At 31.3% G+C, this 25946-nt stretch overlaps 1 protein-coding gene across 1 annotated transcript in view; it reads left to right on the forward strand.

Moving 5' to 3' along the window:
* LOC129948863 (homeobox protein 13-like) overlaps nt 1–25946 on the forward strand; it is a 39265-nt gene extending 13319 nt beyond the window's left edge. Inside the window, exon 3 of the mRNA XM_056059990.1 lies at nt 25088–25946. The gene's annotated coding sequence lies outside the window, so the exon portion shown is untranslated. The remainder of the gene's footprint in view (nt 1–25087) is intronic.

Genomic DNA, 25946 nt, shown 5'->3' on the forward strand with positions numbered 1-25946 from the left:
CAAGTGTTCGATGAGGTAAAAATCTGGGATTGCGGTGGCCATGTCAACATTTTAGAGGTTTAACGTGACGAGTTTGTAACTTTTCTCCGGGTGTTTTCCATACCAATTCTCTTCCATCCAAGTCCAAACGGTTAATTTTACTCACATCCGACCAAACCACTCTCGCCCGTTGTCCAAGAAGAATATTTTCTTGCGATTTCCAACCTCAATTTTTGGTTTCGTTTAGTTAGAAGTTGTTTTTTACTTTGGCTCTTCCTCTTAAACCAGCGGATCTTAGTGTCCTGCGAGTTGTTTTTTCGACCGGAGACAAGATTCGCTTTCGCCCAGCTTTGTTCTTGCAGGGTAAATTTTCAACGTTTTGCCGAATTTTACTGATTGAGCCTAGTGAGCCGTAAATTCAGCAATTTTCCCTTGTGGTACTTCTTTTCTCAAAAATTTTTTAACCTGCATTTTTTTGGGTTATTTTTATTGGTTTATTGATTGATCCCATTATAAGAAATCTGAATCAACAAAATATAAAATTTCCACTTCATTAATTAACAAAACTAAGTACTGAATGTTAAAGAGCTCTTACTTCACTTTTTTTTATTAAATTTTTTTTATTAAATAAGAAATGGAGTCTTTACGATCTAACTCTCAAAAACGATCACGATGTAACTGCGAATGCAGTCATATAGTAAAACTTACTTTTGAGTAGAGGAGAATAAAAACCGTTATAAACTGTTAGGAGAGAAAATTATGTAAGGAATAAAATACCTTAAAATAAAAAAACAATTAAAATGAGAGCAATTAAAGAGAATTTGTATTTTGTTTATGATAAGTGTGACCAATTTTGTGATTCACTGTATATGTTTAATACACATTTTTATTTTACTATAAAGTTTGGTCCTTGTCATTTTGCGTCTAAAACAATATCATTAAAATGATGGCCGGTACAAGATGCGTACCACACAATTTTGTTGAGGCATTTTTTAGCCACTTTTTCGCACATTTCAACTGGTATTTCGGCCATAACTTGTGCTGTGTTGCTCCAAACTTCAAAATTTTACTAATTTACCGTCTTACGAAATCATTAACTACTATTCCATCACCACTTTTATAGCAAGTGTTAAAAATTTTAAAGCGTTTTACATGACAAAGTTTATATGATAAGTTTGACAGATGTGAAATATCAGAGCTGCCAACTTAAAACCATGGAATTTATAACCTTTTTCTTAGAGATATCGAACCATTTATAAATTTTCTTTTTAATTTGTTTCAACGTTTTTAATATTCCGTGAGATAGTGTAAAACTGTTTGTACTTAAAATATTTAGTTCAAAAATTTGATTTAACGAAAGGTGGTTAGATTGTAGGAGTTAATAAAATGTTTCTTGTTTTCTTTTTAATACATTTTCATTCATATTTTATGAAAACAAAAAAAAACTCGTTGGACTTTTGTACCCTTTAAGTGGAAGTTTTAGTGTGACCCAGTCGTGCATTTAATTATATGTACATATATTATCAGTAAAGTATATTTATAATTTTTTTTATTATAAAAATTCCACTCCTGTTTTTATTTTTGTTTGCAAGTTCTTCACATGTTTTATTTTATTTTTATTGTTTACTTTTTGTTAAATCAAATTTCTTATCTTCTTAAGACACCTTTAATATTTTAAAATTCCTTATAACTTACCTATCTGTTGTTGGATATTTGAGATGTTATGACTTGGAACAAAAAAAAATCAAATTCAAAATTCATTCATGATGGTGAAATAAAACTGCAAACAAAACACATCGTGATACACTACACTACTCATGTAGGCATAAGGCATCTATAATTTTCTTATTTGGTGTTTTTTTTTAAACTTCTAGACAAACCCTCGTGGTTTTGTTTTTAAATATTTTGAAAATTGTTTGAAGAGATTTTTTTGTAGTTTTTTTTTATTTGCTTCGCGTGTATACTTGATTCTTGGTTTAGGAATTAAGTCATCATTGCAACAGGTAGAACATTTATTATATTTGTTTGTTTTTATTTGCAATGAAAATCTATCTTAGAAGCTTTGGATAAAAAGGGGTCACAACTTAGATGGAACTTTTTTTTAAAGTTTGAATTCAAAGTGAGAATTTCGTATGGGAGTCGGTTTGGTTGAAAACGGCAATGTTGATGGAATAGAATCATTTAAAGACCTTGCTGGAAAAAAACGTTTGTTTTTTTTTCGTATTTAAATTTATCTTTATGATTTGGTGATCCATAAAAAAAAACCCGGAAAACTGTTATACAAAATAGCAAACACAGATATTAAGTCGTAAAGCCTTTATATAAACCTAATAATAAAATGATGATTTCTTAAATTTCTTCAAACAAATTCTGACTTTGTACTTCGTTGTCTAAAAAAATCTTAAGACAAAAATAAATTAGACAAAATTTTGCAATTCAATAGTGTACGCCCTATCGTCTGGTAACTGTAACGTCTTTGCTGTCATTTTTTTTGTTTTGACATAAATAGAAGTCAACTTGATTAATGTCAAATTTTACTTCGATGCCTTCTGGACTCTTCTAAAAGTGCTTTTTGAGAAAAGTGCCTTTTTATTTGTAATCAGAATTGAAACCAGAAGCCCTTACGCATTTACTAAATTAAACGTCAAATTTGACAGTTGTCATTTTTATATCATGATTTTGTGAAGTGATTTTCTTTCAACAAACTTTATTTTTAATTTTGAAATGGATAACTTTGAAAACATACTCAAACAATGTTCACTTTTAAGGTGACTCAGGTAATAATTTAAAAGCGACAATAAAGTGAGGCGGTCATTTTTAATTTTAAAAGTGTTATATTGGCTGCGTTCAATATCAGACCTATAGAGTATCCGGACACCTTTCTGTTAGTCACCCTTATTAAAGGCTGAAAAAGCGTATCATAGCTCCGTTCGTATCGAAAAATTCTGCTACGAAATTCGGAGTTCTGAAAAGTGGTATCACTAGCCCCGAATGAATAGTAAGTTTGACAGATTTTCTACGAGCAGATTTTTTTGTAGGCGCTATTCAAAACTAGACACAACAGTTTTGTCTACCAAAGTGAATGGATACAAATTGACAAAAATGTAAGTTCAATTACAAAATTAGTGTGAAAAATATATATAGACCCTGATTACACGGGATGTTTTTTCATTCGTTTTCGTCTTTCGTCTTTTTGACAGGTACCTACCCTCGTGATTACACCTTTCCTTTTTTCGTTTCTTTCGTTATTCCTATTTTTGACGTTTCTGAAAAAACTGTGGAGGAAGAATTTAATTTTGTTTCGTTGTCTGGGGCAGCAATAATTAATTATAATTGGATTTCTGTGGCAATAATTTAGTGAAAAATAAAACAAATTTATGGAATAATTTGTATTGATTTTTTATTAATTTTTGTTCAGCTTGTTATACAAATTGAGCCAACTTTGAAACAGCGTTAATAATACTTCCGTTTGAGTTTTTGTCCACTTTTCTTAAATCGTTTAAATAAATAATTAAATTTACATTATTTCACGTTTATATTTGCCTTTACTACACCGTACTCTGAAAAACTGAACTTATATCTGTAAATTATGCATTTTTTTTTATTGGTTGTCAAAGCATAAACGTCAAAGTTCAACCAAAAAAAGTCCATACATTTTCAGGACTCTTTTCACGACTTCTTTCCCCCTACGTTTCTACACCCCTCACCCGATCTGTCAAAAAGACGAAAGAGGAAACAACCGAAAAAACATCTCGTGTAATCGGGCACATATTTATATTAAGTCACGTTTAGCTTCAAGTTTTTCAGCGTCAGTCATTTCCAGTTTAATCCATACTGGACACAGTTTTCTTTCCAAAATTTTTAACACAGTTTTCAGGTTTGCAGAAAACGTAGACTGTGACATTCCAATCTAGAAGTCTTTTCCTACGCCGCATTGTTACCCTCCTTCTGCCAGGAATCTGTCATCTGAGCACAGCTGCTAGTCTACTGATAAGTGTGATTGAAAATGAGAATACACTCGGGTCCAGTTCTTGATCCAACTCCTTCAATAAGTATTTAAATGCTGCTTTGTTAACTCTATAGTTTTTTTGTTCTGAATCTGGATATGGACCACATGTATATAGTTTAAGAAGATGGATTTAAATTTTACTTACATTTTGTCATCATTGTCAAATGGATTAAATGCATCCCTTAAAATTTTCCTTTGTATTTTTAATCCTCGTTTTCGTTTCAAATTTTCTTCATTTATTGCAAAAGTAGCGATTGCAAATGGATCCATTTTAAAAAATACGCAAACAGTAAGATCCAAGATTAAATTTCAATTTAGATCTTCACATTTTGACGTTTACCAGCTGATTCCGCAAGTCCGAATAAATGGTTTCTGTGTGGCAATGCTTTTTCACATTTCGTTCGGGGCCTATGATATGAATTTGTTCGTATTCGTAGAGGAACGAAACGTTCGGAACTTTGCTACGAGGGAGCTGAGTGTTTTATGCGTAAAAGCACAGCTGATCAAAGAAAACTGAAATGTCAAAAAAGGAATCCAAAAATTTATGGACAGAATAGCAGATTTAACGTATGGATTTTGAAGAAACAGAATAATTTAATTTCTTTTTTTGGAAAAATCCGGCGAAGCATTCAAATTCTGCGTTGAAAATTTTGTTTTGCAATAGTTTTTAACCCCGAAATCTCAAAGTTTGCCTGCTTTTTGTGAATAGCTGAAACATTTGTTTTTATTTATTTGACAGATATCTCAACTTAGGTATCCATTCCGTTCATCAAGCTATCTTAAGATCCATCTCTCCAGGTAGCCAATCCAACACAACATTGAACTCATCAATTAAATTAAATGTCAAACTTGACTGACAGTTGTTATTTTGTATGTCATTATTCTGTGAAGTAACTTACACGATGTTCACTTTTAAGGTGTACTTTATACCTAAAAAGCGACATTTTTATTTAAAAAAAAGTCATTTTGAACATGATAAATGTCAAAATGAGACCCTTGGTAAGAGTGAAATGTCAAACACGTCTTTGTTTTTTTGTTTTAAAGTTCAGAATCAAAAAAGTATTCTAATAGAATTCTAGTTTCTAGTTAGATTTCGGATTGTAAAATTTAAAACGACATAACAATTTTGACAGTTGGGAGTTATAGATTTAGATAAATGTCATGACAATTTATAATGGCGGATGTTAAAATCATTTCGATATAATCTTTCAAAAATCAAACAACAACAACAACGATATCCATGTTAACAAATGCAATTTTGTGCCCTATATCTTAATAACTGCTTTATAAATTATGTCATTATTTTTATCTTTATTAAAGATAAAAAAGTAAACAATCTTTTGTATGAAATACAAAAAAATAACAAACGTCACTTCGTTCTGTTGTAGCGTTAATAAAATTGTTGTACTTGTTTTGATGACTTGATAATTTGTTGTTTGTCTATTTACCTAATTTTTTGTTTACTATTTACATTAAAATATAAATTGATATATTACTTAGTTTCATATAATAATGAGTGTAAAATATGAAATTGGATTAAAGGAATATAGAGATACATTATGTGTGTGCTTAAGCTACTTGTGGGTCATTAAGTATTCAGAAGTAATTCAATTAGGATAGCAACTAAAATTCTTCAGATGGAAATTAGATTTCATTTTGGATAAGTAGATTACCAAATAATATAGTTATTTGTTTATTGTGGCATTTTTCGCATTTTGTAGAGTGATCGATTGTTAATAAAAAATTTAAACTAAATTAAAAGTGCTTTTTGAAGGCAAATGTATTGTTTTTAGTTTTTAATCTTACAAATGCATTTCTGTTTGCATTAGTTCTTTATATTTTTTTGATCTTGAATAAATAATTTGTATTGTACAATGAACATGTCTAAATACTATGAGTGATTATCTAATTGTTTTACTTTTACCGGCACAACTCGATGTTCTTCAACCTAAGAAAAAAAAAGAAAGAAAGTTATCAGTGACACTATTGTTCGTTAGCAATTATTTTAATTAAATATTGTGGTATAGGGTTTTAAGAGGGTTTATTTTAATATTAACAAACAGAAATCAATAGAAAACGATAATAATTTTATTAATTACTAAAGCATTGGTATAGAACTTATATTCCACTTAGCCCCAACCAAAAATAATTCTAAATATGTTAAATCACAAACACTAAGTGACCAGTTGTGACACATCTCCGAGAAATACCACTGTCAAGTGTCAAAATATGACAGCTATTCAAATAAAAGGCAATTAAAAAATTTAATTAATAAATCCTTATAAATTTGGTCCCTTGGTTGGTCAATTTTTTGACACAAATGAGGTATGTAGATCTGTAGCTACTTTTTGCAAACGTCAAAATTCATTTACAAGAAATAACACTGTCAAGTGTCAAAAGATGACAGCTGTTTAAATAAAAGGCAATTGAAAAAATTGAATATCTTACTGGAAAACTCTTAACTTAAATCCCTATAAAGTTGCTCCCTTGGTTGGTCAATTTTTTGACACAAATGAGGTATGTAGATCTATAGCTACTTTTTGCAAACGTCAAAATTAATTTACAATCCAAATGGGATTTTCCATTGCTAAATTTGAATTTCAATGTAACCAAAAAATTCATGGCGAGAAATAACACTGTCAAGCGTCAAAAGATGACAGCTGTTCAAATAAAAGGCAATTGAAAAAATTGAATTTGTTACTGGAAAATGCCAAACTTAAATCCATATAAAGTTGGTCAATTTTTGACACAAATGAGGTATGTAGATCTATAACTACTTTTTGCAAACGTCAAAATTAATTTACAATATAAATGGGATTTCCCATTGGTAAATTTAGAATTCAATGTAACCAAAAAATTCATGGCGAGAAATAACATTGTCAAGTGTCAAAAGATGACAGCTGTTCAAATGAAAGACAATTAAAAAATTAAATTTGTGACTGGAAAACGCTTAACTTAAATCCTTATAAAGTTGGTCCCTTGGTTGGTCAATTTTTTGACACAAATGAGGTATGTAGATCTATAGCTACTTTTTGCAAACGTCAAAATTAATTTATAATTCAAATGGGATTTTCCATTGGCAAATTTGGATTTCAATGTAACCAAAAACTCATGGCGAGAAATAACACTGTCAAGTGTCAAAAGATGACAGCTGTTTAAATAAAAGGCAATTGAAAAAATTGAATATCTTACTGGAAAACTCTTAACTTAAATCCCTATAAAGTTGCTCCCTTGGTTGGTCAATTTTTTGACACAAATGAGGTATGTTGATCTATAACTAGTTTTTGGAAACGTCAAAATTAATCTACAATCGAAATCTGATTTTCTATTGGTAAATTTGGATTTCAATGTAACCAAAAAATTCATGGCAAATGGAAAAGATTGACAATTATTTATGTGAATGCACTTATGAAAATTTCATTCAAATCTGTTTGCTTGATGCAATTCAGAAGATTAATTATATCAACTATAATTATTTGAAAATCTCTGTCTGTTTGATGGTAGGGACTTTTGTTTTTTACCTCGCATTGAGCAGATTTTATGCAAAGATATAAAAAGACATAAATAAATATATAGATATAAGTTTTTGACAGCTCAGTTCCAATTGACAGATGAAAATATGCATATATGAAAATGGTAGCAAACACATTTTTGATTTAAATTTGACATTCCATATCGATTTTTTCCTCTCATAGAACGATTGCTTGCAAAATATGTGTGCTTTAACGTGTCTGAGCTAAAGATCAGTTTTTGACAGATCAATTTAAAAAAAACGCATTGGCTGCGTTCAATCTCGTGTTGGATAGGGTATCTTGGATAGGTGGATTTTTTAGATACCTTGTTGAACGAGTTGGATAGCTGTGTTGATATAGCTGTCAAAAAATAAAAACAACTTTCATCTGTTCACAATTCGTCATCTTAAGTTTACTTTCAAAATAAGTTGAACCATCAAAAGGACTAACAAAGCAAAATATAGCAAAATATGAGTGCTTTAACGTGTGTGAGCTACAGATCAGTTTTTGACAGCTCAGTTGAAAAAAAAACCCATTGGCTGCGTTCAATCTCGTATTGGATAGGGTATCTTGGATATGTGGATTTTTAGATACCTTGTTGAACGAGTAGGATAGCTGTATTGATATAGATGTCAAAAAATAAAAACAACTTTCAGCTGTTCACAAAGCAGAGAAACATTTAAGCTTCGAAGTCAAAATTGTTGTAAGATAAAACATTTAATGGATAAAGGATAAAAAACAAAACGAGAACAAAATAAGCCAATTTTGAAGTTTACACAAATAGATCACAATTACCTTCTGAAATTCGGAGGCAAATAGCTTCTTCATCGTCTATTAGGTACAAAACATCCTCAAATAACACTTCAACTAACATTTTTGTATCCTTTCGTTTACCAACAAATAAAAAGGCTGAAATCAATTTTCAAGTTTTTTTTCATGTGTTAAATCAGCTGTTCTGTCAGATACCTACATACCCCATAAATTCTTAGATACCTTTGGATTATTTTTTTTGACATCTCAGCTGTTCTGATCCGAACGTAGAACAACAACTAAAAGGTATCCGGATACCCTATCTGTCTGAGATTGAACGCAACCATTAAAAGAATTGCCCTAAATCTTTTGAACTCCATCAAATTGAAATAAAAAATATCACAAACCGCATCAACCAAACTGTCAGATGAAAATGTTAACGGTAACAAAAATAATAAATTGGTTTGGGTTCTTGGCTAAATTCAGGTTTCCGTCAAAAATTGATTTATTTTGTCGAACATAAAACACGATTTGAACTAATTTTTTTTTGTGTCATTGTATGAGTGTAGCTATACGTGTGAACGATTGTGCAAGAGCTGTCAAATTACAAACTAAATATTTTTGTTTAAAAATCTGCCGATTTGATCTTAAATCAAAAATAAATCAATTTATTTTGCCCCATGGAATGCAAAAACACGGGGAAATTTGTATTTTGACAGATATAGATAAAATATAAATTGATTTATTTTGCCCAATGAAAAACAGTTTAATTTGTTTTATGAAAGTCCCCATTCGGGGAAGGATTGGGTAGGTTGGTGAGGATTTAAGTTAAGGATGTCTGTCTGAACCATTCTCTTAAAATTTCAGAATGTCTATAGGAAGCAAGGACGAGACGTGTCGTTATACAGGTAGTCGACTAGGCTTAGGCATTCGCAAACAAAGTGAAAGGTATCTTCCTCTATCTCCTTGTTTATAAAATTAGAACTTTTCAGTTAAACATTCCATCATAAGGGAACAGAAAAATGTCCCTCTCTTAACGTACCTATAATACACAACTTGTACACTGCGCGTCATTAGGTTAGCACACACTCTCGCGTAACTGATTCCAACCAAACTAAATGAGCTAAGATTTTTATATTATTTTTTATTTATGGCTGATGCAATTTTTAGTTAAATAAAACAAACATTTTTGTTTTCCCATTTTTTAATATTGTTTTAATTTTTTTTTTGAAAATAACAATTAAATTTGAGGCATCAGGTTAGCACATATCACCTTTTTTCATTTTTTTAAAAGCTTTTAAGCTTTGAACTTATTTCTTAACTTATACATTTAGTAATTAAAACATTGTTTAATAAATTTAATAGTGTGTATAGATCCTCTCTTGTTGACAATGACCTCATAGATTCGATTGGGAAGCGACTCGTACAATTTTTCAATATAATCCAAGGAAATGAATGACTAACAGCGTTTAATGCCTTCGATATGTTCTGGTTTGTTGGAATATTGTTTCCTAGACTCATAAACTTTACGAGCAAGCAACCCCCACACGTATATTATATCTATTATATTTATGTCTGGTTAGTAAGGCGGCCACTGAATTAAACTTACATTTTGTCCCTCAATCCATGTCTTAACGACCCGGGATGTGTGAGTCGGAGCGTTGACGTGTTGAAAATGCCATGGTAAGTTCCCAAACAAATTTTTGAAATAGGGAAGAGCATTTTCAAGTACGTTTTTGTAAGTGCTTCCATTCATATTTGCTGTCAAAAACTGTAAGTCGCACGTACCATAGTAGGAGATGGCTCCCCAAACCATCACACCCCCACCTGACTATGAAGGCGATCCAACTGGTGTCCCTCCTTGCGAAAATCGTGAAAGTAAAAAAATTTCTTTTCATCAGAAAAGACAACGTAGCGCCAATCAGAACTCCATGACTTGTGCACTCGTGCAAAATCCAATCGCATTGCCTTTCGAGCCACGTTAAGTGGGGTTTTCTTTTTCAGTTTAAGTCGTTTTAAGTGTGGAGCATTCCTTATTACTCTTAGGATTGTTGATAAACTCGCTTGAACACCTACATTTGCTCTGATCTTTACTGCCGAGTTGTGAGAGTTGGATGCTTCTCTTAAAATTGCTCTCTTATCAGTCTTAGAAATCACTCTATTATTACCTTTCTTTATTATTATTATTCTTTATTATTTTTTCCATATCCTGACTTATTACTCAAGAATGCGGATATTATTTTTCGACTTCTACCGATTTTTTTCGATATTGCACTTATTGACAGCTTTGAATCCTTGTAGGCTTCAATTTTAGCTTTCTCTTGCACATTTAACGATTTTCCCCTACCCATATTAATTTTAATACACCACTTAAGCAGCAACAAAAATGCGGTTAGCCTACGCGTTTAACTCTTGAAGATAAACTAAAAACAATTTGCATGTGCTAACCTGATGACACAAAAATAAAGGTCACTTTTCTACAAAAAATAACATAAACAGTAAAAACCGTATAACGGGACCGTTCCATTGCATGTTCTCTTTGCCAGTGAGAGAGTAAACAAAGATAAGAAAAATAGGATACACAATGTGAACTGCATGTTGAAAACAACGATGACGATGACCAGATCAGTTCTATTAAGCTTATGGGGGGTGTGCTAACCTGATGACGAGCAGTGTATATCTACATTTTTCGTTATTTCAATCAAATATAATTTCAAAAATGAGCGATCTTCACTTCCAAAAGGTGTTGTTTTATTATTAAACTTCAAAGTTTCAAATGAGTAATGAAACAAATTAATATTCTCAAATTTAATATTTATACTTATTCTGCCCTTGATGACCATCATATTTGTTTTTATACTTTGTATTAATTTTTAATGTAATTCAAATGGCAACCACTTCAATTAGAATACAATTCTTAAATAGTCCAAGCGCATTTTTCTACAATGGTAATTGAATCTTGACTAAGTAACTTAACAGAAATTTAAAACTTAAAACCATCATCGTCATCCTCAACTACACTCAACTACAAGTTTAAAAATTCAAGAATAATTTAACACTAGCGTTGTGCATACCTTCGGCTACGAGTCGAGTAAGTTGTAAACAAATAGTTAATACATTGTATAGTTCCCGTGCGTCGTACGGTGGGGCAGAATGCCCTAAAACGTGGCATCAAATCAAGAAGGTTGAATTTTTGCACAATTACTTCTGACCCCAAGCAAAAGATATTTTTAAATCTGTGTCCTATCCACGCCCACTGAAAAGCCCCCTACTCTTAAATGTGCCAATTTGTATTTTTCGACTTAAAGAATTTTTTGCTTAAGAACTTGTGCATCTCTAAAAAAAAGAAGAAACAAAGTAATAACGTTTAAAGGGGATTGCTCATTTTATAACGAACATCTGGCCCGGAGTGTACACCAAAGAATTTGGTATCAAATTATAGGTTGTTCTTAGCCGGATATATTTGCAAAAATATTTTGCCGATAACTCATGGGAGATTCGAGATATTTGAGATTGAAGTTCGAAATGTGGAACCATTAAAAATCAGCACTTTTTCGACATAAATGCTAATATCTTTGCATACAGAAAAGCTAGGAAAATGAAAAAGTTATATACAAATATCTATCAAAGGAAACTAACATTAGATTTCTAAGATTTATATATTTTGAGTTATTTTTAATCAAACATTTGAATAACAGCATTTTTTAGGCAAACTTTTGTACAATAATATCTTTTAAAATGCAATGATGACATTTATTTTCTTTGGCACCAATAAGTAGCTTAGTTCACAACCCTTATTTTTAGAACAAAATATATCCGGCTTAGAACAATCTTAAATTTGATACCAAATTCAATGCTTCTTTGGGTAAAGATTGCAATTTTTTTTGCAGTTTTTGCTTGAAAGTAATAATTGGATATCTTCGTTTGTTTTTTCATGGCTGGATTTTCTTGAGAAGTTCTCACGGAAATTTTTGAAATATTTGTTTCGTGTTTCATGCGCTTCCTTCGAAAGTTGTCCGATAGGCAAAAGTGCAGATGATATAATTTCTGCGACAAGAATAAAATATTTATGTAGAGTTGGAGGCATACGATACCAGAGATATTTATTGAAGAAGTACCTCGCTGTGTCAAATGCAAAATCCCTGTACTTTTCAACATCAATCTCATATCCACTGGAAACAACGATCATACATAATTGTGTGCATTCTTTTTATGAGTTCCATGTCTAATTTAGTTATTTCGACTGAAAGTTCAGCCTAGCTGTCTTCCCGTCATTTGTGTTACTAAATCCCGGCTTTGGTTTATCTTCAACGTTCAACGTTCTCGGAACTCCCTTTGAATTCGACCTTATTTGCTGCCACGACTTCTTTGTCACCTCCACGAGCTTGACATTTTAAATGGGTAATTTGTACGCTAGATGTACAAGGCATTCGAACATTTGTATTCAACCGTGCAGAATAGACATTCTAAAAGAAAGGTGCTCTGTTTTTAATGGACGTCATATCATATCATTGACATTGTTAAAAGTCTTTCAAAGTCGCGCCACACAAATAGCATTTATGTGTTAATGTGGTCTCGGTTAAAGCATTTTAAATCTTACCATCTATCATTGAAAAAATTAATGAGTGCTGAACCTTGACACACCTATTACCGACGAACATGGACGTTTGTTGAAGGTTTTGGATCTCTGCATCCACTCGAGGTTTTTTTCGGATTTTGAAACATTAGTTCACTCTTTAGTGTATTCAATTTTTAGGCGTCTGCAATATTTTGTCGAAGCTGAACGAGGGTTTTGCCAGACACCACTTACTAGGTGAATGGGGGACTTACCAGGTTATAAAAACAGAAGAATCGTCTGCTTCTGGACCATGAAAAACTTGTTTATATGAGCTATGACTCTAGCTTCAATCGAAACCCCACTTCGATATTAAATAACATTTTTCAAGCTCTTACTTCGGCACATGTGGCTGTGATTTTCGCCGCATTTCTGTACAAGCTTTTTTTTGCATTTTGCATAATTGTGTAAGATGGACATTTTTCTGGGGCACTCATAGTGATAGTTGTGCTGCAACTAATACCGCCAAAGCGTCTTCTCCCGTCATACAACTTCTCTCGTTCGACTGCGATTTTTCAAAAACTCGCCTGTATTTTTCGGCCCGTAGTAGGGCTTACACTCACTTCTTTTAAAAGTTTTGAGACTTGGATCAGTCTGGAAGCTCGTAGACTTATTTGGGTAGCATAACTCAAGACACCAAGGGGTACAGAATCTTTTAAGTCGAGGGCTTTTTCCCTTTTGGATCTTTGGGAAGAATTTTCAAACTCTACAGAAAGTTAGAAATATGTTTAGCCAATTTTCAATAGTTTTTAAAAAAACTTTCCTCGATCCTGCAAGCTTTAACCCAGCGTGTTTTAAAATCCACCTTGAAATGCGAAAATATATTCGTCAAAATCTTAATCTAGCTTTGCACATTGCTACATACCCGATGTTCCATACTAATATTTCAAAATAGTTTAAAGATAAAAAAAAGCCTCAATGCAAACATGAAAAAACACTATTTTTTTCAAGCTTCAATTAAGCTGCGATGTGATGAATAAGAGATATCTAAAAAATATTACTTGATCGAAAAATATAAAAATAAATTGAGGATATTTTAAATTTTCATTTTTGAATTATTGCCAGCTTTTGGGTCGTTTTGCCCCAATGTGCATCGTGGGCATATAAGGTTAATGACGTGAACACGTTTTTAACATAACGTGCCAAAAGTTCAGCATTATTATTATTAGCTATTAAAATATTTAACAAATCAAATAGTTACCTACTTTGTTTTGTTTTTGAAACGCGAATTGTCATTTAGCATTTAAATCTGAGCTAAGCCAAACAGTTATTATAACATATTCATTGAAATTGGATAAGTCAATTCAATTTCAAGACTTTTTTGATAGTTATTTTGTTTACATAACAATAAATAAACGATGTGTGTGTCTGTGTAGTAATAATATTTCTTGTAACAATTTTGGAATAAAATAATCGAGGCCAAATAAATGACCTCGTGAAGGCAAAATATTGTTCTTAATTTTTGGCGTTATGTTACATAGTCCAAGGAGAATTGTTAGATTCCATTTAGAGGGTCAAATTTTTGAAGTGGAATTATACGTGATGTTATAATATTTTAAATTGGTAAATTTAGATCTTAATCAAAAAAAAGTTGATTTTTTTTTACCAATGGAACAGGATTGGTTTTAGTTCTTTTCACTTAAATGTTTGTTTATGTTTGATGCAGAAGAAGAAAATTAACTTATTTAATTGCTGGCAAAAACATTTAGCATTTTAAAAACATGTAACTAATGTTTGTTTTAATTTTTTCAAATGTGCTGTCAAACTTATGGGGTTTTCATAGGTGAATGCAGATTTCCTCCAAAATTTGATTTTTTTTGTGACGCGTGGAACACGATTGGAATTGTTTTCTTTTTTCTTGTAATCATTGTATCAGAGTCACTTTGTGAAGGTGTTAATGAGTGCGTTAGAGCTGTCAAATTCCCTACCAAACGTTTTCTAAAAATTGAATTAGTATCGATGCAAAGAAGGGTAAGTCTGCCGAAAATCAAAAATTAATCATTTAGCCCCATAGAATGCAAAAGAATGGGAAATTTGTGTTTTGGCAGATACAGTGTATCAAAGTGAAATTGTACGTGATGTTATAACGTGTTAAATTAGTAAATTTAGATTTTAATAACAAAAAGTAGATTTTTTTTTACCAATGGAACAGGATTGGTTTTAGTTCTTTTCAATTAAATTGTTGTGTATGCTTGATGCAGAAGAAGAAAATTAACTTATTTAATTGCTGGCAAAAACATTTAGGATTTTAAGAACATGTTACTAATTTTTGTTGTAATTTTCTCAAATGTCCTGTCAAACTTATGGGGTTTTCCATAGGTAAATGCAGATTTCATTCAAAATTTGATTTTTTTCGTGACGCGTGGAACACGATTGAAATTGTTTTCTTTTTTTTTTGTTATCATTGTATCAGTGTCACTTTGTGAAGGGGTTAATGAGTGCGGTAGAGCTGTCAAATTCCCAGCCAAACGTTTTCTAAAAATTGATTTAGTATCGATGCAAAGAAGGATAAATCTACCGAAAAATCCAGATCTACAGATTTGATCTTAAATCAAAAATTAATCATTTTATTTAGCTCCATAGAATGCGAAAGAATGGGGAATTTGTGTTTTGGCAGATACAGTGTATTGAAGTGGAATTGTACGTGATGTTATAACATGTTAAATTGGTAAATTTAAAAAGAATGTTAGCTTACAATTAGTACATTGTTGCATAACCATTGTTTTTTATTACTGCTTCGCATCTACATGGCATCGAGTCCACTAAAACCTGACACCTCTTGATTGGTATTGCGTTCCACGAATAACGCACTGCTTCCCACAATTCTTTCTGAACTTGAACTGCGTTCTTAACATCCCGCCACAAATTTTCGATGGGGTTAAGGTCGGAGGATTGAGCGGGCCACTCCATAACGGATAACTTCTTCTGCTCAAATCATAATTTTGCCGTATGCTTTTGGTCATAGCCTTGTTGGTACAATCAAACTAATGGCATTTCCTCTTCAGCACAGGGTAACATAACCTCCTCTTAAATTTTCACATACTTGGTTGCATCTCTTATACTCCCGATGGGATTATTAGGCCCGACCTCGTAATATGAAAAGTAAGCCCATATCATAATTTGCCCTCCACCATGCTTCACTGTTTTAATAGTGTACCGTGGATCGTATGCTTCATTTTAGGGTCTTCGCACATGTTCTTGACGACCCTTGGACCCACAAAGGACGACTTTGCTTCCACCGCTCCATAGAACATTCTTCCATTTCTCTTTTGCCCAATCACTATGTGCTTTAACAAACTCCATTATCTTTGCCACATACCTTTTCGTCAAGAATGGTACCTTGCGTTTACTTCGGGCTGGTAACTTCGCTTATAAAAGACGTCTTCGTATTGTGAAAGCGCTAACAGACAGTTGAAGTCTATTTCTTATTTTCCTAGAGACCTAGAGCATATGGAGGAGTTCTGTTTTGCTAACTGAACAATTTTTCTGTCAGTTCTTTCAGTAGTCATCCTTTTTGGGCCTCACGTTTTCGGTTTATTTTGCAATATTAAGACGTTACTGACCATTTTTGCTGAGCAGCCTAGGATGCCTGGAATATTTTGGTAGGTTTTTCCCTCCAACCGCAGTTTTTGAATAAGTTTTCGAATTGTTTCGGTGCAGTGTCTTGACCGTCCCATTGTTTATTTTTGAGCCAATATTTTTTAATTTTTTATATACTAGTATGTTAAAAATATTTAAAACTTTAAACGGTAAAATATTTACTTACCGAAAATTAAAAAAAAAATGAATTTTTAACCTTTTTAATTATAAAATCAAAAGCACTGTTATTTTTATTTAAAATAATTGACAAGCTAATAAAATCTAAATAGCACTGCTATTTTTATGAACACAACTGTTTTTTGAAAAGTTCCTCAGATTGCTCCAGAAAAAAACATCCCTTAACCAGAGCCGAGCTCCTCCTTGCTTCATGGTGGAAAGTGTATTTTCTGGTTCAAAATTCGTGTACCTATTGGGTGCCTATCAGGCACTCACCAGTTAAGATGACTTTTTTGAAAATTCAAGTCTGGTTAAATGCTTTATTTCTTAGTTGGAAAGGCTATCTGGTACACCGTTTCTAGTTTATCTTATTCTACGATGCTTAATGGCTGAATCACAAACACGCTTCAGCTTCGGCTTCGTCTACGGTGGTCTTGCTTCGAGGTTGCTTTGAATGGCATTTCTATTATATCATCCCTCCAAAGAGCAAATATTTTGTTTGTTCACAATTTGTTTACAGCTGTTGAGCTGCCAGACAAAGCAAATATTCAATTCAGCAAATTGAAACTAGAGCTTCCGTTTGGAGTCACATTACGTTCTTTTCCTTCCGATTGTCAAACGAAACATGAGGTCGAAGCTCTATTGTGATAGCATGCATTGAACTCCTATGGCTGAACTAGTAAACGTCAGGCGAAGCCGAATCTGAAGCGTTTTTGTTTTTCAGCTATAAGAGCGAGAACTGGCTGTTTTTCCTTCTGTACTTCTTTATACATTTATAATAAGATTGTTCAGGCACTTAGTTAATGATGTGACATGAAAATATTAATAATTTTCTAAATCGAACAAACCAAAAAATAAAAATTATATTGCCGTCACTGGACGCAAGTTTTGAATAAAGGAAAAAAGAACTAGGGTCTTTGACAGATGGAAAAGGAAAAAAGAACTTATTTTGCCCAAAGCGCTTTTGACAGATTTCATTAAAAAAAAAATTGATTTATTTAAAGTAAGTGTCGTTTTGTTGGTTAAAAAGTTTTAAATGGCTCTAAGAACTTTTATATTTATGAACGCATGAGAAAATTGTTTCTTTAAAATAAATCAATGCAAATTAAATATTCACCAAAATACAACCCAAATACAAGGAATTAATAGAGATTGACGTTGATACATAATTACTGTTGATTCTTGTAATGTTGATTTTTGTTTAAACTATTTAAAATGTAAATGTAAACCATTTACACTATATTCCACATTATTAACATACATACATAATTACACGTCGTCGACGACGTCGTGACTTAAATTCAATGTTCTGAAACGTGACATAGATGTTTACTTTTATGTCACACTTTATCTATACCAAACCAACCCACCAACCAACGAACCATCAGGTTTATTAAACTCATTTAAATTGGAATATTGAAGTTGCTAATTACATATCCAAATATATTCCTTAACTTCCTTTAAAGTTTGAGGTATACTCGTACTCGTATATTTAATGGGGGACAATGATGAGGATCAACAAATAAAAATAAGAACACAAATAAAATGCAATTCTGAAGAATCAATGTCAACAAAGTCGTATCATAAGTGCATTTTTTCTTCTAAGGGAGGATAAATTGTTATTTGTATTTGATTTTTAAATAAAGCGAAAAAAAAATAGAATAAACTTACAGTATGTTTGTTAGTAATGTTAATTTACATTTAAGATTATTCCAAGAACGGCTACTGACTTCGATTTTTTAAGATACTTTGACCTTTAAAGTGTATCGTGACGTGTTTATGAGTTTATAATAAAAAAACCTATCATTTAAAATCATTTTCCGACTGCCTGTTAAATAAAGTTAAATTATTTTCAATATTCGATGAAACTAAAAGAGAACAAAATTCGAAAATGTTTTCCACGAAGAAATAAGGAAAAATATAACGTCTAGTATTTAAAACGTACTCGAGACGCGTTCCATCTTCAATCTAAGCGAAAACTTCTTTTTCATAACAATAAAAAAAATAAGAATAAACTAATTAAAAAAAAAGTGGTCTAACAAATTTACAGATCTCTTCTTTTTTTATATAAAAGTTATGTCATTATGTGCGCTATTAGTCTAATGTACTTTTAAGTCCAAATACAATTCAACGTCAATTTTTCTAGATATTTACCTCTCCTTGTCAAATGACATCAACACAATTTTCATCTGTCAATTTAATAGAAATCATTTGTAGTTTTTTTAATTGTTTTTTTTTTTTTCTTTAAAAGCGAATCGAGTGAAAACAAATTTGAATTGGAGTTTTCCATGGGTAAAATATATCATTTTACTTTTTATCTAGATCTGTCAAAACATAAATTTCCCCTCTTTGTGGATTCTATTATTGAAGCAAAATAATTTTAATTTTAGTTCAAATCTACAGATCTGGATCTCCTTGCACTAATACTAACATAATTATTAGAAAAATGTTTAAATGGAAATTTGACACAATTTTCATCTGTCAATTTAATTGATATGGTTTGTAGTTTTTTCAATCAATTTTTTTTTCTTTGATAGCGAATTGAGTGAAAACAAATTTCAATTGGGGTAATTGGGGTTTTCCATGGATAAAATAAAATCAATTTATTTTTGATCTAAATCTGTCAAAACATAAATTCCCTTGTTTGTGCATTCTATTGGGCAAAATCAATTGGTTTTAGATGAAATCTTCAGATTTGGATTTCCTTGCACTAATACTAACATAATTATTAGAAACATAGTTAAACGGAAATTTGACAGCTATACCGCTATAATGCGTACACGAAGTTACACTCAACAATGAAAAAAAAAAAACAAAATAATTCCAATCGTGATGCAAGAAAAAAAAACGATTTTGTTCGGAAATCTTAATTTATTCATGGAAAACCTTAATTGAATGTTTGACAGATACACGAAGATTTATTCCACCGACAGGGAAGAAGGTCAAAGTCATAACAAAAAAGTATTTGTTCTTAATGAAGTTAAAATTTACCAACGGAAAGACTTTTTGAATTGTTATAATATCAGAAAAACATTTGATTTCGAAAACGTACATAAAACCAACTTCAATATGACTTCACATAAATATATTTAATATCACAAATACATTGGATTTCGAAAACGTACATAAAACCAACGTCAATTTGACTTCACATAAAACCAAAGTCAATTTGATTGTCATATTTTACCACAAATATTGATATCGTCAAATAGTTGGCAATTTCTTAGATCTTATTCTCAGAAATATAAACGAAAATTCTCATACAAATTTCACACTTTTGCTGTCAGAAATCTGAGAAAAGAATTTTTATGATTCCATTTATCAAAAATTCAAGAAAAAAGAAAAGAAATACAAATCTAATTTGATTGATAGGAGAAAATGAATACTGAATTGTGTGCATATTTCATTATCTTGCTCTGTCAAACCGTCGGAGAAAACTCTCAGAAATCTTAGAAGTACAAACTGGCCAAATATGCCTGTACAAGATCTGTTTGCTTAAAATTCCTTGCAGACTCATTTGACGTCTACGATTTTAACGTCATTTCGTTTGTTTTTAACATTTAGAAATCCAGTGAAAATGATTTTTTCGAACAGAACGACATTAGTACTACTTTATTGAAAACATTTGTTTGTTCGAATTTTTTAAATGGAATCTAAGTTTATCACAGAGATCATTTTTTTTAAAATTTGTTTAATGTCAGATATACATTCGATTTTTTAATGTCAAAATTACATTCGTTTTAGAAAAAGTCAAACCCACGTCAATTTGATAGTCATATTTTAAGGTAAATATTGACATCGTCAAATAGTATGCCTGTATACGTCTGTATAGATCTGTTTGCTTATATTCAATTTCCATGCAAAATCATTTGACGTTTACCATTTTTTTCGTCCTTCAGAATTCCGACGAAAATTGTTATCGAACAGAACGCCATTGGCTGCTTTCAATCTCGTGTTTAAAAGGGTATACGGGATGTAGGTGAATTTTTAGATTCCTTATAGCTGCCAAAAAGCAACTTTCAGCTATTCACAAAAAGCAGACAAATATTTAGACTTCTAGGTCAAATATTATTTTTAAATATGGTTTTCTATGTATAATTTCATTAATTCACTGAATTATTATCAAAAACATAGGCATTTGAAATCCATTTTCAATTAGCTGTCAGTTATTCACTGTACCAGAAATTCTTGGATAGCTTTTAATTGCTTTTTTGACATTTCAAAAAAATTATATCCGGATTCTTTGTCTGGCTGAGAGAGAACGCAGCAATTAGTAAAACCAACTTTATCGAACACAATTATTTTGTTTTTTAGTTGACATTTACAAACTTGACTTTTACGGTTCGTCAGTTTAAGAGACTTTATTTTTGAACTTTCAACTATACCGAACAATTTGAAAAAAAAGAAAGAAATAGTTTTCAAGTTATTTCAGAAAATATCTTCCCATGTTTAATTTTCGGAATCTTAATATTTTCGATCTTTAGAAGCAATAACACTTTTTTTTAACTCTGCATTTTCCGTAACAGACTAAATATAACCATTTTTACCAGACCCTTTTTTTAATTTTCTCCATCTTATTCTTTATCGTGGCGTGCAGAAGAAATAAAGAGTAAGGGCGGCGATTTTGAAATCTCTTGGCGATCTGCACACACATTCGACTGCTTTAGAGATTTCTTGTCGCACAGTGTGACACGAATTTTTCATGAGGAACTAAATTTGTACCCATACAAATTGGCAGTGGTGAAACAACTTAATCCACGCGATTATGTTGCACGAAAAAATGCACGTGAAGCCTTCCTCGAAAACCTGACAAAGGACGCTCTTGTTTTCTTTACTGACGAGGCACATTTCCATATTTCGGGATGTGTGAACAAACAAAAGTATGTAAGTTGTAGTAGCGAGTGTGATAACCTTTCGCTTTTAGAGAGAACTAGTTTTAAAGTAACTTCCTGCTAAATTTTATTTCATTCTTTCAATATAACGGCTATTAGCTGGTTTTTATTACTTATTTTTGATTCTCGGACCTTTCTTCCTAAATAATCCCAAAGATACTCAATAGGATTAGGGTCTGTGGATTGGGGAGGATGAGACAATTGCGATTTAACATTATAGAGAAGCCACTCCTTTACTATTCTTGATGAATGTTTAGAATTGTTGTCTTGCACAAGTAAAAAGTCGTCTTTAAGGCCAATTTTTAAAGCGCTGGCTTTCAAATTTTCTTTTAAAATTTGTAAATATTTGTTTTTATCCATTAATGTTTCTATTAAAACTAAATTTCCCACACCATTGGACCCCATAGCTCCCCAGACCATAACATTTCTGCTTCCATGTTGCACCGTTAATTGCAAATTCTTCACATCTAATGCTGTGTTTGGTTTCCTCCACACAAATCTTCGAGTTCAAGCGTTTTGAAACGTTTTCTTTTGAAATATAGATTTTTTTTTGTACCGTATGACCATTATATCCATTTGAATGCAGAAAGTTCCGAACAGTTTGTGGGTTAAGCGATATTCCACCATTTGCTTGAATGTCAGCAGCTATTTAAGGAGCACTTAACTTGGGATCAGTCTTTACCATTCTTTCAATTTTTCGTTCTATATGAGCTTCTAGTATTTTTTTCGACCTCTTCCTGGGGCCACTTTAAAGCTTTTATTTTTCACGTAATTTTTGAATACATATTGAACTGTAGACCGTGGTCTACCAATAATTGACGATATCTGAGCATAACTTTTTCCGTCGTTTCTTAGTTTAAAAATCAGTTGTCTTACTTCAAGAGGTACTTTTTTATGAGAATCCTCCTTTTCAAAATAAACTTCACAGAATAAAAAGAAAAAAAACGATTGAAAAGATCAATACACCACGGCATACTGAGCCTAAATCTCTTAAAATCATTACAGTAAACAATTTACATTTTAAAAAGAACCGTTATTTCCATTTTGTTAGAGAAGAGAGCAGTGTACGAACATTTGTTTGATGTAGGAGCAAGCTTTTGACATTCCTGGCAAAATTCTACTGACGGTAAAAAAAACCATGAGGCAAAGCTCGAACATTTTGTTGCATTTCCTATTATACATTATAATTTTATCAAATAAAGTCAGATTTGTGGTAGGAATTTTATAGTGTAAGGGAAACCCATTTATTTTCAATTGTTGTACAATTTCAAATTCCAACTATCTCAGTCCATTGATGAGAACGGTTCAAAGCTTCGAGATGTCGTTTTTAAAACCAAATAAAGTAAAACTTTAAATGTACTTCTATACACAGAAAAAAAACAATTAAATCAATATTGTCAATACTTTTTGTGTTATGATTTTTTAAAATAAGAAAGTAACCACGAAGTACCGGTAGCGTGATGACTTGCCTAACTTTTATCACGAGTACTGCTATCAAAATTTGAATAAAATCCAGTTAAAGAAAGAGCTCCAAAGAGAACCGTTTGGCAGTACGAGAAAGCCAAATGGGACGATGTCAATAATTTCTTCAGGATCAGGAATGGAAAAGTTTATCCCGGATAGGGTTAAAAGTATTAAACCCAACGTTAAATCATGGTTCGATTCAAACTGCAAAGAGGTTATCAAGGAGAAAGAGGTGAGCTTCCGGTGTTTTAAAGAAAAAGTTTAAGCAAGCCATTAAGGCATGCAACGCGTATATTCGAAGGACCGAATTTTTACATGACCAAAAATTACGGCGAAAAATATTGCAATGTCCCAAAGGCAGAAAGAATTTTTGGTAATTTGTAAAAAACATGAGGAATTCTTCCTCTTCCTCGGTTCCTACGCTGTTTTCAATGACACTCCATTAGTTAGCTCTATTGATAAAGCCAACTTATTTGTAAGGCAGTTCACCGAAAATTCCACCTTACCAGATGGTGTCATGACTTCCCCAGTTCTTGAACTCGTAAATGATTCTATGGGACCAATCTTTTTTCGTACTCGAACTGTGGCGAGTGTTCTTAAAGATCTGAGCATTCATAAATCCGCTGACCCAGATGGTATCCCCGCTATTATTCTGAAGAGGTTGTCTTCCACGCTAGTTAGCTGCGTAAGCTTTTCCATATATCCTAATCTTCTGGGCTCGTTCCGAGTAGTTGGAAAACTGCATTTGTTCAGCCAATCCCAAAAAAAGTAGAATCATCTTCTCCCACAAATTACCGACCGATAGCACTAACGTCCCTTCTTTCTAAGGTCATGGAAACGCTGAATAATTATCAGCTTAAGAAATATCTATGCAGCACCCGTGGCATGATGGTTAGTGCGATGGACTGTCATGCGAAAGGTCTTGGGTTCGATCACTGCCTATGTCACCTAAAGTTTTTTCACGGGTACTGCCTCTTGCGAGGAATTGACAAATCCTCCAAGAGTAATTCTTCTCATGAAAAGTGCTTTCTCAAATTAGCTTCGGATTCGGCATATAAACTGTAGGTCTAACTGTAGGACAACATTACTCGCACACAGGAATGGTTGAGAGTTGTAATCACTAGGCCCTGGTTCTCCATGGACTGTTGCGCCACCTAATTAATTTTTAAGTAAACACGCCCTACTCTGTATAAACATTTAAATTAGGTTTTCGTTCCGTTTATTTTAATTTTAACGTCTACCTCTGTCAAATCACTCTAAAAATAGTAAACTTAACCGCGCTTTTTACTATAAAACTGTGCCCTGTATCTTGTGTCCTGAGCGCCGTTTCAATAAAACAACAATCGTAATAATGTTCCATATCTAATTTTGTATTTTTTGTTCGTGTTTAAATTCGCCAAACTTAACTTAACCGCTAAATAATAATAATTTCTGACGTAGTGACACGCAAGCCTATAGTTTTTTTTCTACTGCTTCACAAACTTGACGTTGGCATTGAAAATATTGAACATACATATGAACAAATATCGAACAACATTTTATATTGAATGACAAACCTTATCGATTTTAATTTTTAATGTTTACAAAACTTTTCAAGCACCTCTACCACCGTTGTTGTTTTTATCTTTACTTCTTGAAAAATATGATATTATGTTTTGAAATGAGAAATCAGTTATTATCAATTAATTATCTTGATCATTAACAAACTAACAAAACAAAAACAAAATGTAGAAAAAATTGCTCAATTTGGTATTATATAAGTCGTAATATTAATTTGCTGGTGAATCTCTTATATAATTGTCATTTAATATTTCAACCACATTTGAATAAGTTGTATTTTACGGTATATGTTATTTTTTCCTCTGGCATTTGAAAACTTTTAAAATGTGTTAAATTTAAACAAAAAAAAAACTAAATTTTAAACTAAGAACTATAATGTAAACAAAATTAATGTATTTTTAAAATAATTATTATTTACTTACTGATTGAACATCCTACCAAAACTTTTAAACCAAAAAAAAAGAACTATATATACAAAATAATATTATAATAAATTTAAACCTATACAATTTAAATAAATTTAATTCGTTTGTGGTGTTTTTTTTTATAGACAAATTGTTATGTTCCAAACTTAATTCTTTTAGTCATAATTGGAGAACATATATTTATAGTTAAAATAGTCAAAATATTTATAGATAAATAATTGTAAAAAAAAACACATTAAATATCCCACTTTTACATATTTTTAAGCAAACAAACTTGTCTCATAGAAAATAATAATAAATAAGAACAAAGAGATATAACTGAGTGTTTTTATTTTTAAAAAATGCACCGAGTGCAATTATTTAAACATAGATGTTGTATTTTTGCAGGCTGATTTTTTTTTTAATTTTTAAGAACACTTTACATTCAAAAAAATAAAAAAAAAACAAAAAAAATATTAAACATCCTTCATATAAATTTAAAAAAAAAAAACAAAAATTAAGTAAAAAAAAAATGGCATCTATGTATACAAAACACATACACCTAACACACTTGATATTTATAATTATATATTTTATAAAATATATATTAAAACAAAAAAAAAAGTATTTTTAAAATTTAAAACTAATTGTGGATAATTGTTATGAATAAGAACAAAAAATAAAACAAATATTTTACAAAACAATTTTAAAAAAATTATACACATTCATACAAACAAAAATGGGAAGGTTTTAAAGTCGCATTCAAAACATTTTTAAAAACAAATATATGTGTACACATTTGTAATAAAAAAAATATGTCTGATTGTTAACATACATACATATATATAATTATTATAAAAATAAAACAAAAAAGACAAATTTTACTTTATATACATTCCAAAAGTAGAAATGGACCAAATCTGTTATTAACTTTTATTATTGTGTAATAAATATACTGATGATTTAATAATGATTTTTTTGAAAATCTAATCTTAAAAAAACAAA

Source organism: Eupeodes corollae, chromosome 3, assembly GCF_945859685.1.
Source record: "Eupeodes corollae chromosome 3, idEupCoro1.1, whole genome shotgun sequence".
Classification (NCBI taxonomy): domain Eukaryota; kingdom Metazoa; phylum Arthropoda; class Insecta; order Diptera; family Syrphidae; genus Eupeodes; species Eupeodes corollae.